This window comes from Vulpes vulpes, chromosome 5 (genome assembly GCF_048418805.1).
Source record: "Vulpes vulpes isolate BD-2025 chromosome 5, VulVul3, whole genome shotgun sequence".
In the NCBI taxonomy this organism is placed as follows: Eukaryota; Metazoa; Chordata; class Mammalia; order Carnivora; family Canidae; genus Vulpes; species Vulpes vulpes.
The window spans coordinates 34,562,330-34,578,471 of NC_132784.1; the positions used below are offsets into that span (position 1 = coordinate 34,562,330).

At 48.2% G+C, this 16,142-nt stretch overlaps 1 protein-coding gene across 28 annotated transcripts in view; it reads left to right on the top strand.

Annotated features, from left to right (window-relative positions):
- Nucleotides 1-16,142, top strand: part of LDLRAD4 (low density lipoprotein receptor class A domain containing 4) — a 386,138-nt gene that overhangs the window by 324,728 nt on the left and 45,268 nt on the right. For 2 of the 28 annotated variants that reach the window (XM_072757844.1, XM_072757845.1), the window contains one exon: nucleotides 11,705-11,769. The exons of the other annotated variants lie outside the window; for them this stretch is intronic. The gene's annotated coding sequence lies outside the window, so the exon portion shown is untranslated. The remainder of the gene's footprint in view (nucleotides 1-11,704; nucleotides 11,770-16,142) is intronic. 28 annotated transcript variants of the gene reach the window in all.

A 16,142-nucleotide genomic window follows, 5' to 3' on the forward strand; every position in this document is an offset into this window, starting at 1 on the left:
GTCGGGCAGGTCTCCTGCATCTGCCGGGAGTGCTTTGAGGTGAGCAGCACCCTGGAGACCATAAGGTCTGGTCTTGGGCTGCCTTTTGCAAGTGTGGAGTTAGGAAGCGTGTCCTCTCTCTCTTCCAGAGAGCTGTCAAAAGCTGAGAAGTGTGGATTCAAACAGAGCTCCTCCAAGGACCTATCTATGTAGAGCACAGAAGCTGAACACGACCCCGTAAAGCAAGTGCCGTCCCTGCCGCCCGCAGCCCCCCATGCACGGGGCCGCCAAGAAGCCGCACGTCCTCCATGCCTGCTCTGCGCCCGCTGCAATCCCTGGCAGCCAGAGAAATGAGCCCTGAGTTTAATCTTTGTCAGAATCACAGAAAACGTGTTCTTCTAAAATCGTAGGTGATCTTTGTGGGTAGTTTCAGGTTGCCAGATACTGTGCACAAGCCACTGTTGCTCAGAATTCTGAACAAAAATTAGGACGGTTGTTCATAAACTGGAATTAATTCATTAATCATTGCTAAGATGGATGAAGAAGATACAGGATTCATTTTTTAGACCGGGTCAGTGTTTTAACTGTTTGGGAGTATAGTGAAAAAGGTTTAGTTATGGTGTTTTTTTTTTTTTTTTTTTAGAGATATATTTATTTTAGAGACAGAGCACAAGGGCACCGTGGGAGAGGGAGAGAGACGCCTAAGCAGACTCCGTTCGGAGTGCAGAGCTTGACCCGGGTCAACACTGTAACCCTGAGATTGCAGCCTGGGCCAAAACCGAGCATTGGACGCTTAACCAACTGTGACACGCAGGCGCCCCCAAAAGTTAGTTTTTTATGATGGATTTCAAGTATCAGAAGAAATGAGCCCCCGTCACATCCTCCTGCTGGCTACCCTCTGAGCCGACTGCTGCTCTGTCGTCGTAAAGTCCCTCGGCTCCTGTGACCTGATTGAGGATGTGAATGTAGACAACGGTGCTTGCAGGCCTGGGACTGGAAGGGAAGGGGAGTCAGAGAGCCCTTCAGCCTTTTGGCTCATTTTTGCATTTGCCTTAGAGGATCCTGCAGCCCTTGTCAAGAGGCTCTCCCGGTCCCTTGCTGTGCTTCAGTGAACGGAGAGTAAGAACCCCCAGCAGGAAGGCAGAGAAGGGACCAATCAGTGGGAGCAAAGTTGACGCGCCTAAGAGTCATTTCAGGATTTCTAAGTCATGCCTCTTGCTACTGTTTCTCAGCGCCCAGAGTTTAGCGTCTTTTCCCGAAGTTAGGGCTGCTAAATCCTCTACCGGTTGGTGGTGTTTTGGAGGTAGCCTGTTTGTTCAGCCAGAAGTGACCATCGTCACAGGAGCCCTCACAATGGGGAATCTTTCACCAATGCCGGAGGTGAGTGTTCTCCTTGAAGGACTTGCATATCCCCTGTGCTAAGAGTAGGACAGACGGTACAAAACAGCACAAATCACACTTGCAAGGCCCCGGTGAAGCCGGGGATGCATGTGTGATTGCCCGATGGACGGAGCTACTCCTTCCTGCACGGGTGCCTAGTACAGGACCCTGGGAAGTACACTGTTCAGTCATGAAGGAATTGCTGCTTTGAAAGTTTTGTTTCACGGTGATTCCCCTATTAAGTTTTCTTCAGATTTTCCATAGAAACCTTGGGTGTACCCTGGACTAAAGTGAGGTCACAAGGATAGATGTAAGTTGCTTACAATCCGTGTACATAAAGCAACATAAACATCGGATTGGAACTCATTTTCAATAGGGCAGGAGTGTAATAGTTACTTGGTGGAAGGGGTGTTGTCAGAGGAGCCAACTTGGAGTGAGAGACCGATGACACATCCAGTGTCCCGTGTTTAGGACTTTCTCAGCTAATGAAGGTGAGACCACAGGTTTAGATCTTCTGCAGGAAAGAGAAGCCAGATATCTTACAGTTGACATGCTCCATCTCATGTCCTCATGGCAATATCTCCCAGTTAGGAACTTCTTGAAGAAGAAGCCACACCTTCTCCAGATGGACGTCTATACTCAGTTTGGGGTCCGTGGGCTCCATGCAAAGTCTTGGCTGGAGACCCTTTGGCCTGTTGATGAGAAGACATCGAGGTGAGCTTCAGCTCTGACCACCTAGCAGACATGACCCCCTTCTGTCACCTGTGACGCTCACTTCTCTGCTTTGACGAGTACGAGAGCTGTAAGATGGCCAGATTTGCAACGCTCCATCTGACTACTATCAAATTTAATAACGGCTCTTCTGTCGTCTGCTCTGTCTGCCTGTTACCTGATTACTTTTGTAGTAATTATAAAGTCTCCAAGGACAAAAGCAGAGCGTGGCTGGACTACAGCCCTTGGGTGAAGCCAACTGTGGCAGCGCGGCTCCAGTGCTGTCCCCGGCCCAGGTCGGGTGGCTGGTGTCTCCACCGTCCACGGGCTACTGTGGAGCCTTGTAACGTTGTGAGCCATCCGCCTGGGCATCTCCCTCACCGTAGCACCGACTCCTCTGGGACAGGAACTGTGTTGTCTTCGTCTTTGTTCCCCACCCAGCATCTGGTACCGAAGCTCTCTCTGGTAGCCAGAGATGTCTACCGTGCAAGGTGTGCAGAGCTGCCAGGTGGTCTGGCTTATCCCTTACACTTTCCCATCTCAGGGCTCATAGTCCTGAGCATCCTGGGCATCGATGCTGATACATCAGCATTGGACCACATCTTCGGCTCGGCCCTCTGAAATGCCAGAACTCAGAAGAGGGCCCCATTGTGGCAGGTGTTCTCAGACCCTCCTCACAGACGATCGTGAAGTCTTAGAAACGAAGACCTCCCTGCTGCTCTTGACGCAGACCCTACTGGGTTCCAAACAGTAGCCAAAAAGGTTAAGAATCCAGAGCTTGAAGCTTGTGTTTCCAGTGGAGTATTTGCATTAGAAGCCCTTCCCTTTTTGTTTCTTGCCCCCTACAACACCTCCTTCGAGCACAAAGCTTTTTTAGAAGGAAGAGGTATGATGTATCATCCCATTTGTCCCCTTCCCCAGATGAGTCATTGATTATACATTTCAAAAAAAGGAAAACTCCCAGAAATACAAAGGAAACATTTAAAGGGAGGTCTTTGGGGAGGATATTTTGTCCCCTGCAAGTTGCTACAGGTGTCAAGACAGTAGATTCCTCATCCCCAAGTCCTTGCCTCGTTGATAGCCCATCATTTTAATGTTCACCAGGTCACATTTTGATATTCTGTTTTTAAACCTTCCTGATTGGGATTAAAAGTTATTTTAACTAAGGATATGAGTTGGATGATCAGTGCTGTCTAGAGTTAGTCAAGACCTCATCCTCTTTTGATTTAACAGACGGGATTTACTCCTCTGTCCATGGCAGTCTCCCAGGTCCTTCGTCCAAGCTTCATGATTTGTTGGGTGAGAAAGAGAAGACACCTGATGAGTTTGTCATTATCGAAGGCAGCAGCAAGAGGATATGCAGAGGGACATGCGGTGTCAAGTGAAGGATGCCCACAACTTGGCATTGGAGTCTCCGGGGGGAGGCCCGCGGGAGGGCCTTGAGCATTGCTTAGGTCGCAGCGAGGACCCGGCTTTAAAAGAATTGTCAACCTTAAGCAGAACAATATGCCGTTTTCTGTGGAAAGGAATCCGCAGCATCAATTTTAAAAATACCATTGGATGTCTTGACCTGACATTTAACAAATAAGTTCTGTGTCTAATATCCTGGCGGCGGCATTTTTGGTTCACTTTGTGGTTTAGCCTTTTTTCTTAAGTGTATGAATTTACATGAAACCAGATTCCTATTTCTGCAAGTCTTCAACCTGTGCAATTTGAAGCAGATATGGTAGTAAACACAAACAGGATTCATGGCGGGAAGGTGAACTCTTGGGCATGCCGTTCCATGCCTGCGTTGGCTGGAAGGAAATCCAATTACTTTGGGAAATGAGACTGATATTTCAATGGTTGTGTAATGAACAAAAAAGAAAGAAAAAGAAAGAAAGAAAGAAAGAAAGAAAGAAAGAAAGAAAGAAAGAAAGAAAGAAAGAAAGAAAAAGCATACTCACCAGCCTCTGAGAACTGGGACTTAACTACTCTGCAGTTGTAGTACTGAGTCTCGGAGGGGCTGCAGGGGGACACCTAGCGATGCCAGTGAGAAGCTTTTGCTCAGCCGATACCCGTCTTTTTAATGTGGTAAGTTAGAAATAGGACCAGAGTGAGTTAGGATTCTGTGGATTGTCCTTAGGAAAAAAAAAAGCAACTTGAGAGAAAACATAAGAAGTGAAGATCTTCTTATTCTCTAAAATCTAAAATGTGAATTCTTTCAACTTTTGAGAAAAATCCTGAGAGAAAACATAAGAAGTGAAGATCTGCTTATTCTCTAAAGTCTAAAATGTGAATTCTTTCAACTTTTGAGAAAAATCCTGAGAGAAAACATAAGAAGTGAAGATCTCCTTATTCTCTAAAGTCTAAAATATGAATTCTTTCTTAGTGATAGTGAGGGAAGGAGAGAGCGTGGAAGAAGAAGGGGGCTGTTGTGTGCAGTATCCCTGGGGGTACGTGAGTCCTCCTCCGTGAATAAGTGGAACCTTAATGAGGAAGACTCCTGGCTGCACATCAGTCACAAGTTGATTTGCTGTGCGCTAGTTCTAATAGAGCTTGGCTATGTGAGGTGTACTTCTTGAGCAAACAAAATCAGGTTACCTGAAAGTGGATTCCCCTCCTTTCCAGGTGAAAAAGGGAGTAAGGACTTAGCGTAGTTTCACTCTGGAATTTTTATTTGCTCCTGATTCATGGCTGGCTGGATGGGCTTCCGTTGTGACCCCTAGAGTTGAGCTACAACTTTTATCGATCTACCTTTAAATATATCAGCTTTTAATTATGGTTAAATTTTTATCTGTGTGTTTAAAGGTCAAAATTGCATATCTGCATACCTTCCGCACCCAGATGAGGTTGGGATGAGAGTGAGGAGAGGGAGGTCAGGGCTTTTTTTGCTCCTTTTTCGGCGGGACAAGAGATCAAGTGGGGGGATCCATCTCTAATGGCCTGTGGTTCTTAGCCTTTGCGAGTGTAATGCAGGCCAACCACTCTCGCCTCAGGAAAATGCAAATACACCAAGCTTCACATAGAATAATGGGGTCTGCACACCCCTGAAGCCCATCATGGATTCTCAGTTTAAAACTCCTGCTGTAAACTCAATTAGGTGCTATTTTTTTTTTTAATTTTATTTATTCATGAGAGGCAGAGACCCAGGCAGAGGGAGAAGCAGGCTCCCTGCAGGGAGCCCGACACGGGACTCGATCCCAGACCCCAGGATCACGCCCCAAGCTGGAGGCAGACGCCCAACCACTGAGCCACCCCAGGGACCCCCAATTAGGTGCTATTTTTTAAATAAAGCAATCGGCTGCATCACCTTTTTGATTTCTTTTTTTTTTAATTTTTATTTATTTATGATAGTCACACAGAGAGAGAGAGAGAGGCAGAGACACAGGCAGAGGGAGAAGCAGGCTCCATGCACCGGGAGCCTGACGTGGGATTCGATCCCAGGTCTCCAGGACTGCGCCCTGGGCCAAAGGCAGGCGCTAAACCACTGCGCCACCCAGGGATCCCTCACCTTTTTGATGAATGATTATGTTGCTTTTATTTTCTACCTTTAATAGCTGTGTATCCTCCTGTGGAACACCTTGATAAAGCAGATAAATTAGTCTGAGACCCTGCTTGTCCCGGGAGGTGACAATGACTGGCTGGTCTTGCCTTGTGACCTGCCAGATGCTCGTGCGTATCATCGCCACCACCATCTCCTTCACTGCCCTTCTCCAAATAGGGTTTGCCGCGTGTGATGCCGGAGAATGAGCCAGAGGGGACGTAGAGGAGGGAAGACATGCACATCAGTATTGATCTTCAAAGGAGGAAGGCACCGATCCCCTTGGGAAGTGACAGTGACACACAGTGTTTGCGGACACGTATCGCAGATCATGAAAGCAGCTGACTGGGGTGCGGATGCCGGCTAATTAACTGACTGCGGTCTTTTTAGCTTGGAGCCACTTTTGGGTTTTTGTGGGATGAACCAAGCGGAAATTCGGTGAGGATACGCACCAGAGATCAAAATAGAACCCGTGAAAACACAGTGGCAGGTTTAGACGTCATCTGGCTCTTTTGAGTTGATGATCACAGTGGACCCCAAGTCGCTACGAGTTAGTGATACAATGGTGTGTGTTTAAAACGATGATGGTGATTTATGAATTGAGAGATATCCAGAAAAAATACTCAAAAAAAAGTCATTATTGAGTCATAGTCATTTGATTTTTTTTTTTTTTAATGTGTAGTCGTCTCCTGCCTAGAGCATGTGCTGCAGTTACCTATGGATTATAAAGACTTTGCGAGGCCTCCTGGGCACCCGCCCACCATTTGTGATACGGGTTTTTTTTTTTTCTATAGAAAAATGGGTGCCCAGTTCCAAATGCTTCCGTGGGCATCTGTAGAAGGCAGTCTGTCTGTACGGCATCGGGGGCCGTGCGTACGAGGCGGGAGCCGACTTGCCCGCCGTGCCACAGGCCGTTAGCAGAGCCGGTGCTGGACACTGTGGGCGGCGAGGTCGCAACAAGGGTTCCCTTCCCGTTCCCTGGTTCGCTGCACGTTAGCTGTAAACGAATGTACAGTGTCATGCTGCGCTTCTCATACATTCTTGGCTAAGAAAGGTCTCATTTCCCCTGGGCCCTTCCTCGGGATGACTTTAGAAGCCTCAGCTCCTCTGGTGCTCCTCACCAGACCCCAGGACCCTGAGTGCCCTGTCGCCCGTGCGCCCGCACAGCTCTGTGCATCTGTGCCCCGTTCCTTGGCTCAGTCTCCTGCAAGCTTCTCCAGCCTCCCCTGTCGCTGGGGCTCTCCGTGCCTGAGGGTGCAATAGCGTCCCCGCTTGCGGAGTGCTCCGGGGTCCCCCAGATGGCCTAGGAGGGTCCTCGGCGGGGGTCAGCTGCTGCTGGCGAGGATGCTCTCGGTATAAGCTTAGACGACAATAGGAACGGGACTTCAGCTGTCGAGAGGACCCTTCGGGAACCTGGGGATGGCCAGCCCTGGGGCAGCTTAACAGGGACACGGGATGACTGTCCCCATCTCTGAACCTCCCCTGGCATCAAGCACCCTTCACCTCGTCTCCTGATGGACTGGATCAGGTCCTGGGAAGGGCGGTCTTGTCGGGCTCAGGACCCAGGAATGGTTGCCGAGGCTCTTCCGTTTTCCTGGCTTCTGAAACCCTAAGATGCCCTTCAACGAACCACAGCTCTCCTTCCAAGGGAGCCCTCGGCAGAGGGAAGCAGCCCCCCTTACCTGTTACAAGCTCACATTTTATTTTATTTTATTTTATTATTTTATTTTACTTATTTTATGTTATTTTATTTTATTTATTTTATTTATTTTATTTTATGTTATTTTATTTTATTATTTTCACCTTTTATGTAACAGCGCCAGGCGTTCCGTTCCGAGACGGGCTCCGCACGACGCGCTTCTGCTGAGCCGCCCTCCCTGCGGGGCCGCGTTCCGGGCCTTGGTCTCCCTCGTCTCCCCTGTGAGCTGTGGGCCATGGCTGAGGCACTCCCAGCAGCTGAGCCGCCTGTGCCGTCTTCCTGGGTGGACTCGCTGTGGCCCTGACCCTGGGGCCTGAAGGAGGAGCTCACCCGGCCCTAGGGCCTGAAGGAGGAGCTCGCCGGTGGTAGAAAGAAGCCAGACCTCCTGCAGCTGGGGGATGGCATCTGAGCATTGGCTCAGTGTTGTCTACTGGTCACTCCCTATTCATCCTTTTCTAAAGTTGGTCCAGCAATTTGAACCCGGTAATTTTGGTTCTATGGGTTCCGTTGGCTCCCAAACAGGTACCCGGTGGTTAAAAGCAGACCGTGCAGGCCGTGGCGGTGGGTGTGGACGGGCCGGGGCCCAAGCCTCCCAGCGCCACTGGCATCAAGCGCCTGGCTCCACGCTTGCCAGGCCCGCTGTGCACGGGTGTGTGCGCATCTCGTGTGCATGTACGTGCACGCGTGTGCATGTGCATGGCCGGGGGTGAGTGGGGGCAGATCATGGCGTCGCCAGTTCAGAACTTCCTTAAGGACTTATCCCCCCCCCCCCCCCCACCGAACGGAGCGTGGCCGTGCTCACTGGCCGCGCATCTCTCGGCCTCACACCCGCCACCCGTGTCCGCATCCAGCCTCGATGCACTCCCTGCCCAGGAGCTCACTTGCTTGCACCGTTCTCTTAGCCTGTCCCCCAGCACAGGGGACAGCGTGCACCATGGCTCATATCCGAGGCATACGGCTGCTGGAGAGCAGGCCGTCCGCCGCCCACATACGCAGTGGCTACTCGCGGTACCATCACGGAGGCCCAGACACACGCACGACCCAAGACCTCAAAGTACCTCCTTTGTATGCTCTCAGCTTTTTCTAAAAATGAAGCGGGTAGAGTCAAGAATGTGGGCCTCTGTCTGCTGGTGATGGTCCGGGGTGCAGAGGGGATGGCCCTCAGCGAAGGATGCGCACAGCCCGGGGCCGGGCCCGCGACTGCCCTGCTGACCTCAGGTGCTGGCCTGGCAAGGGCACGGCTCGGGCGCTGCCTTTCTGATGCTTGGGATGTAGTTAGCAGTTCCAGGAAAGTGGCTGGGAGCCCAAGTAACCGGGGGAAATGGCAAGTTTTGTTAGAGTCCCAAAAACTGTGGTTTGGCCCCTGAGCTATTTGGGGAGACATTTTATCACCAGATTGAACTGAGAAACGAAATTTTAAGAGACATTATTATTTATCCAAAGATACGCAGAGGAAGAAACTAGAGAACTTGACTTTTTTTTTTTTTTTTAAGATTTTATTTATTTATTCATGAGAGACAGAGAGAGAGGCAGAGACACAGGCAGAGGGAGAAGCAGGCTCCCTGTGGGGACCCGATGCGGGACTTGATCCCGGGACCCCGGTGTCACGGCCTGGGCCGGAGGCCGACGCTCCACCGCCGAGCCCCCGGGGCTTGACCACTATTAGTGAGCAAATGTGGTTTCCGCCCATTTACTGACTTAACAAGTAGTTGCGGGTGCCCAGCCCGTGGAGCACCGCCGAGTCACGCGGGTGCCTCCCCCGAGGAGGGAGCTGCTGCCCCGCGGCCTGGGCGGCGGAGCTTGGTCACCTCTCTCTGGCTCTGCCGGCCGCCGTCTCGGGGCCCCTCCACGCTTCTGCTTAATAAATGTCCTGCCCGGTGAAGGGAATTGAAGCTGCGATCCCTTTATGCCGCCCTCTGGCCACCAGGAGCCCTGGATACGCGCGTCCTCCTCGGCCAGCAGCTCCCGCCTTGCACCTGTGTCTGTGCGTGACCTGCCCGCTTCTCCCCGTGCTCCGCTTGTGCGGGCATCCCCTCTTCCCCGGGGGCCTGCTGGGCCCGTCCACCCACTTCCTGCCCTCCTCGCATCCATTTCCCACAAGGCCCATTTTTCATAAAAACTCAGTTGATCGGAAGGCCCCCCCGGGTCACGTAAGTCCACCCGCCTCAGTAACCCCACCCCCTCACACCGGACCCCGAGTCCGCGTCTACCTCATTTAGCTTCTTGGTCATAATGCCCTGTCTGGGCCACAAGGCTTCCAGCTGCCCCAGATAGACCACGCTCCTTGCCATCTTGAAGCCTTTGAAGTCTCTCTCTTTGGGTGGTGAGGGGGAGGGATGGCTGCCGAAGTGACCTCGCCTCCCACCTGGTCCTCATGGACTCTGGACCGGCGGTTACACAGCGCCACTTCTAGTTCTGTGTGATTTAGGATAAATTTAAGGTAAGAGCGTGTAGTGGGGAAGAAAGTGAAGAACATCCCTGAGGGCATGTTGCAGCAAGTGCCTTCAGATGCGCCCCCTGGTCCACCATCCAACCAAGGGACGGGCCAATCGTAGTGTTTGTCCAAATCGTAGAGTTCCCAAAACACTGTGGTTTGGCCCCTGAGGGTCAATTGTCGTGTTTGTCCAAATCCCTTAGAGCTTTCCTTCCAAACGGAGTGATCAGCTTCCAGTGTAAACTTCTCTGGTCTGGGCATCAGGCTTCATGCTGGGCCCGACGGCGCTCAAGCATCCAGCCTACGTGGCCTCTTAGACGGTCCCCAGCCTCTGTTGTGCTGCCTGCTGAGACACCAGGTAACAGGACTGAGCTTGTCTCACACACGACTGAGCTGACAAGTAGGGCAGTGAAATAGGTTCAGTGAAAAGGCAAATACAGACAAGGCTCCTTCTCTGGCTGGAATAAGAACAAGCCTCGTACGTGTCTGGCCTCGGTGCCTGTGGTCAGACGCACACAACGTGATGCCCGTTGCACGCAGACAGCCCGAGTCCCGGATGCCCACCTGTCTCTCAGTCTGTCAGCCTTGCTGCAGAAAGAGCAGGAGTTGCTCACAGGGTCTCACTCCTCATGCATCCGCAGCAAACCTGTTACCAGCTCCTCGTGGTGGCTTGAATGCCCCAAGCTACGCAAATTGGTGGTCTCTGGTGGTAAATAGCAATGCCTTCAGAGCTCTGTTTTTAAAAGGGGTCTTTTTAAAGCCTCCGATGCCGAGGCGCAGAGAGGGGACAAGGAGTGGGTTGTCCCTGGCCACAGGGACTAGCAGCTCCGTCCAGGTGAAGGGGGTCCACACGTGCTAATGAGCAAGAAGCTTCATTTCGATGATTAGTAATTTTGGCAACAGAACTTCTGCCCCAGATTGGATTAAGCCTCTGTACAGACTTGCTCTTCAGGAGATTATCTTTCAAAAGCACATGTGGTCTCTGTCCCCCGTTGGAGCCCATTAGGAAGATTAAAACGTTTAATTTTATTTTTTATTTATTTATTTTTTAAAACGTTTAATTTTAGTGACGAATTTTACTGATGCAGGCAACTGCTCACTCTCCCAGGTTCTCTCCACATGTAAGCACAATCGCTACATCAACTAAAATATCTGTTACTTAACTCAGACTGGTGCTAAATTGTGTGGAGATTGCAGATCCCTGGTAATATAGTACAGAATAAGAAGCCCCGTGTTGGAAGACAAATATCTCGACGCTGAACCAAGCCAATGGGACAGATCAGCTAGACGAGCTGAAGGTCTGCTCGTGCCCGTAAACCTGCTTCCTCCCAAAGGGACTTGCCCTCCAGACCCTCGGATTTCCCCGGCTTCTTCCCTTCGAGAAGCCAACAGAAAATATTTTGTGGCGTACAAGCCAGCTAAAACCCAAATAGGCAACGGATTAAACTGAATGAAAGCTGAGAGTGTGGCACAATCACTGAGGCTAAAATTGCAGATTCATTTTCATGAATTCAACTCATTTCAAAGTTGAAAAAAAAGTGCCTAGTGAAGAATAGAAGCCACGAAGGGCTTGAGTCACAGGGTTTTGTCTTCCTCCCAAGCAGCCAAATGGGTCGGACGATGGCAGCAGTTGTCCCATTGAAAGGAACAACAATAAAAAATAAATTTATAAAAATAAATAAATAAATAAATAAATAAATAAATAAATAAATAAAATTTTCTTACTGAGGACAGCATTCAAGAAATGACACCAAGCAAATTAAAAATACTATGACAAATTGAGAGAGCTCTCAAAATAAAGTAATTTTAGTACTTAAAAAAAAAAGAAAGGAAAGCCTCAGAGCCCCGGGACACACAGACCAGCTCCCTCTCCTCCCCTCTGTCCTTCTCCTTTCCTCCTTCCCTACCCAAATATTAAGCAGTATCTCATTCCTTGAGTTTCCTTGTTTGATTTCTTTTCTCTTTTTTCTTTTGAAAGAGGATCACTTGAGCTCAGACAAAGCAGACAATGCAAAGTAACAAGAGAGGAAATAAGAACATCAGGTAAGGAGAATCATTTTCCAAACCTAGAATGTAGAGAAAAATAGTTGTTTCATTTGAATGTTCTAAAACCTAAAGATTTCAAGTAGGAAGTTCACAGAACGGCTTCTGAGAAGAAAAGTTTTAATTTTTCCAGAATGTTCTCCAGTTGCATATTCCGTACTCACCTGCATGAAGAAGCCAGGGCAGGAAGCTTGCGGGATTTATCTGCTAGGGCTTAATAGATGGATGATCTTATATCCTTCATATATGACAAAAAAAAAAAAAACTACGTAACATAGTTCTATGAAAACATCATGAGATGTATTAGAATAATTACTAAATATGAACTGGCCAGTTGCTTTAACTAAAATGCAAGTACAAGAATTAAAGTAAAAAGCTGCTTCGCCCTCCTTCCATGCATTATTTATCTTTACCTCCTCCAGCACCTAAATGCCCTCTTGACCTCAGTTTTTCTGTGACATTCATGTGGTTTTTGAAATGATATAAAGAGGAACTTGGCTCTATTCAGCCAGAGAAACATGGTGTGTATGTGTGTATGGGTGTGTGTGTGTGTGTGCAGTGTGTTCACAAGTAGAGCTTTCTATTGATCATTAATATCTTTTGACTCAATATTCCCTTTTAAAATTCACCATTAATTAACATGGCTCTAAGTTCTAGATCCTCCATTACAGATAAAAGTGAATGCTGAGTCAAAATGGAAATGGAGGAAACTCAAAATACAGAATGGTCCACATGTTTACCTTTGTCTCTGGAATTCTTGAAGAAATCAGACCTGCATGTGAAATGAGCAGAAAGGAGAGACGTTAGAGAGAGAAGGAGTCGATTCAGTTACAATATTAATTTGAAATAATGGATTGCTAAAAAAAAATAATAATAAGTAAAACTATATCAAAAAGAGGCCCTGCACAGGGAAAATAGGGGAAGGCTGTCTTGCGTCGGCAAGGGCTTCCCTGAGGCCCTCTGCTCGCAGATGGCATCAATTCTCTCTGTGGTCTTGTTGCAAGTCAGACTGTGCGTGCAACGAGATGGTGACTTTACAAGAGTCTCTTTAAGAAAATTGTTTCCCCCCAAAAAAAATTTTTTTTAAAAATTAAAATTAAAAAAAAGAAAATTGTTTCCCATTGTACAGTTTTTTTCTGAATAGGTCAGTTGGAGATACTGTACGGGCTTTCTGATTCTCTATATACAACACACCTACATACTCAACACACACGTGTTCACAAACACTAAGATACTCAGTACTGCTGTTCAATCTGCACCAGTCTGGGTGCCTAGAAATGTAGGGTGGACCCGCATGTGTAGGTGTCCCTGTAGTGTTATACTTCCCCTAAACAAACAGACAAAAGCGGTTGCCAGTCCAGTTATGGGAAAGACCTGGGGAGATCTGATTGCCTAGGAACCTGGCAATATCAAAACATTTTATGTGTTTTCATTTTCTTCTTGGAGATTTTAATCGTTTTTAAAAGATTTTACTTATTTATTCGAGAGAGAGAGAGAGAGAGAGAGGCAGAGACACAGGCAGAGGGAGAAGCAGGCTCCATGCGGGGAGCCCGACATGGGACTCGATCCCGGGTCTCCAGGATCGCGCCCTGGGCTGCAGGCGACGCTAAACCACTGCGCCACCTAAACCACCCGGGCTGCCCCTTCTTGGAGATTTTAGCCCTGAAATGCCACCCCTTCCCTAGGTCAGTAGTTGTCAAACTCTAGCATGCATTACAGTTTCTTGGAGAGCTCCAGAAAACCCAGATTCTTGGCGTCACCCCCAGGGATTCTGGTCCAGTGGATTTGAGATGGGCCTGAAAATTCGCATTCCTAACGGGTTCCCAGGGGATGCTCATGCTGATGCTGTTGGTGTGGGAGCCACACTTTCTGAGAACCACTGTCCTGGGCATCCATTCCAGAGTTCCGTCTGTGGTCTCGTGCTCACACATTTTGCATGTATTTAGTTAGTGCTCACCAGGTACCAAGCACTGTGCTAGATGCATGGGACATGGCAAGATGAGAACACTGGCCTGGCCTTTATTGAGAGCAGACAACTGTTCACCATCCTTCGCAGAAAAACCCACATCCAGGGATCAGTTGAAGACTAGTTGGGGCACCCGGTGGCTCGGTCAGTTAAGAGTTGCCTTCGGCTCAGGTCATGATCTCCGGGTCCTGGGATCGAGCTCCACTCAGTGGGAAGTCTGCTTCTCCCTCTCCCTCTGCTGCTCCCCCTGCTTGTGTGTGCTCTCTCGCTGTCTTCCTCGCTCTCTCTCTCTCTCACTCTCTGTCAAAAAAATAAAATATGTTTTACAAAAGCTGAAGACTGGGATGCCTGAGTGGCTCAGCGGTTGAGCATCTGCCTTCCACTCAGGGTGTGACCCAGGATCTGGGATCGAGTCCCACATCGGGCTCCTTGTGGGGAGCCTGCTTCTCCCTCTGCCTGTGTCTCTCCCTCTCTTTCTCTCTCTGTGTCTCTCATGAATAAATAAATAAAATCTTTAAATAAATAAATAAATAAATAAATAAATAAATAAATAAATGTTGAAGACCTGGTAATTCCTGGGTCTGTGTTGAGTTTACAGGACACAAAAGGGTAACCACTTGCAAGTACTTCCCCTTTCCTTGTGAGACCCCCTGCCTCGTTCCAGTAGACAGGTGATGTTAGGTTTGGCGTAACCTCTTTCTTGGAGGGCTGGACGTTGTACGGATTCATAGGGCCTTGGTTCCTTCCTAGGGCCACTGCCCAGTCAGGTGCGCCATGGGGTCATTTTTCTCCAATACTGAGAAACTGTTGTGTATGACCAAGCGTTCCCTCCTTCATAATCCTGTTTAGTCCCATCAAGTCCTTTTCTACTTATTTAGCTATATAGTGTCTGCAAATAACCAAGGTCAGTTTCAACCTTGAAAATTTAGCCCCCAAATAACTTTGAATAATGATAGCTGACCTTGGACTCTGCCATATAGTTTGGATGGCTGTCCTTTAAGTTACCACTAATTTCTTTATTTTAGACTCAAGAACACCTCATATCGGGACGCCTGGGTGGCTCAGCGGTTAAGCATCTGCCTTCAGCTCAGGGCATGATCCTGGAGTCTGGGGATCGAGTCCTGCATCGGACTCCCTGCATGGAGCCTGCTTCTCCCTCTGCCTGTGTCTCTGCCTCTCTCTCTGTGTCTCTCATGAATAAATAAATAAAATCTTTAAAAAATTAAAAAAAAGAACACCTAATATCTGAAATCCAGAAAGCTTTTCTGCAAGTTGCGCCATCTTCCAGGCTCCTGAGGAAGACACAGTCCAACATCATTCATCATGAAATAATATTTTCACAAGAATTATTCACTTGTCCTCTCATCTAACTGACACATTGAGGAGCTTTATGGAAATACTGAGAAAACACAGACTCATTCCTGCTTGAGGTTGAGGCCCCAGTGACATTGACACTACGAGTGGTGTCGCCGTGTTTGGGGATGCACCTGTGCCTTCTCTCTCACCCCTGGCAGATGTTTCCTTTTTTATTCCCCATTTGAATATCATCTTGAATTTCTTTGCTCTAAGTGAACTAGCTGGATATTTTAACATAGGGATTTTATAGATAAAATAGTTTCTGAGGGTAGGAAACATCTGTGTGTTGATTTCATTCTCTGAAAATTTTTGGATTGTTATCCTTTATTTTTTTTTAGGAGAATATTAAAAGAAATTCATAGGGATGCGTGGGTGGCTCAGTGGTTGAGCATCTCCCTCTGGCCCAGGGCATGATCCCCGATCAGGGGCTCGAGTCGCACATCTGGCTCCCTGCATGGAGCCTGCGTCTCCCTCTGCCTGTGTCTCTGCCTCTCTCTGTGTGTCTCTCATGAATAAATAAATAAAATCTTTAAAAAAAAATAAAAGAAATTCACAAATGGGGCTTCATAAGGAATATATTTTCAAATTTATCATCAAAATAATGCATTATTTTACAATGTCAGTTACTCCCCTTGCCTTAGAACTTTTTTTTTTTTTTTTTTGAAAGGCATAATGTATCTGGGTGTTTTAACCTTGCCAGGTAAAGAAACAAAAGGCACATTTTTATCCCCGTGTGGTTCAGTTTGCAGGAGACTTACCTGTTTTTTTTCCTTAAGCAGCTTCAATTTTGGAAGACATCCCTTAGGCCTCCTTCCTCTGCTCTTAGGACTGAGTGCTTCTGTGCTCTCAACATGATGTGACAAAGAATAGATGATCAAAAAAAAAAAAAAAGAATAGACGATCACCTCTGGTTCCTTGGAAGTGTCCTGACCCTATTTTAGAGGAAATGCTCTTGTAATCGAAGAGTCCAGCGGCATCGGTTTGATGTCTTGTGGTGCTCTCGTTCGGCTGTGTGTGCCCAGGAAGCTCAGTTAAGTCACCCATCACCCTT